Source organism: Cicer arietinum, chromosome 7 (genome assembly GCF_000331145.2).
Source record: "Cicer arietinum cultivar CDC Frontier isolate Library 1 chromosome 7, Cicar.CDCFrontier_v2.0, whole genome shotgun sequence".
In the NCBI taxonomy this organism is placed as follows: domain Eukaryota; kingdom Viridiplantae; phylum Streptophyta; class Magnoliopsida; order Fabales; family Fabaceae; genus Cicer; species Cicer arietinum.
Window position 1 is genome coordinate 27479040 of NC_021166.2, and position 857 is coordinate 27479896.

Consider the following 857-nt stretch of genomic DNA (forward strand, 5'->3'; position numbering starts at 1 on the left):
AGTGTTGTTAGAAGTTTGTAGCAAGAATCCCAGGGTGGGAGTTGTACATTTTCTGACAATTAGTGGATCAATCTCTTGTGGTGTGCAAGAGGACTGGACGTACCCTTGGTTATAAGGGGAACCAGGATAAATCTAATGTGTTCATCTATTTACTGCACCTTACTATTAGTAGACATTATATTAACTCATAAAATTCAACTACCATATCACTAAAAACAACAAAATTTACTAACACCTAATTCACCCCCCCTCTCAGGCGTACTTCTATACTTACAATTGGTATCAGAGCAGGTTAAGGTAACTTATTCCTTGATCAATTACTCATGGCTTCCGCACAACCTGTTTTTAGAGACGGTGGTAGCAGTACCAAACCACCATGTTTTGTTGGAGAGCACTACGATTTTTGGAAGATACATATGCAAGCGTATCTCGAAGCACAAGGAGACGACAAATGGGATGCAGTTGAAAATGGTCCTCACATTCCAAAAACTGTCATCAATAACAAAGAAGAAATAAAGATAAAAAATTCTTGGACTGATGATGTTAAAAGAAAAGTGTTGTTCGATAAGAAGGCTAAGAATATATTACAATTTGCACTAGGAATGGATGAATTTTTCCGCATATCTCACTGTAAAACAGCAAAAGAAATATGTGATACGTTGGAAGGCACCATTGAGGTAAAAAAATCTAAACTCAACACACTATCACAAGAATATGAGTTATTTCAAATGCAGCCCGAATAGTCTATTCTAGACTTACAGAAAAGGTTCTCCCACTTAACCAATCATTTGACAGCACTCGGAAAAATCTTCACCAATGATGAATTAAATCTAAAAGTACTGAGATCATTGACAAGG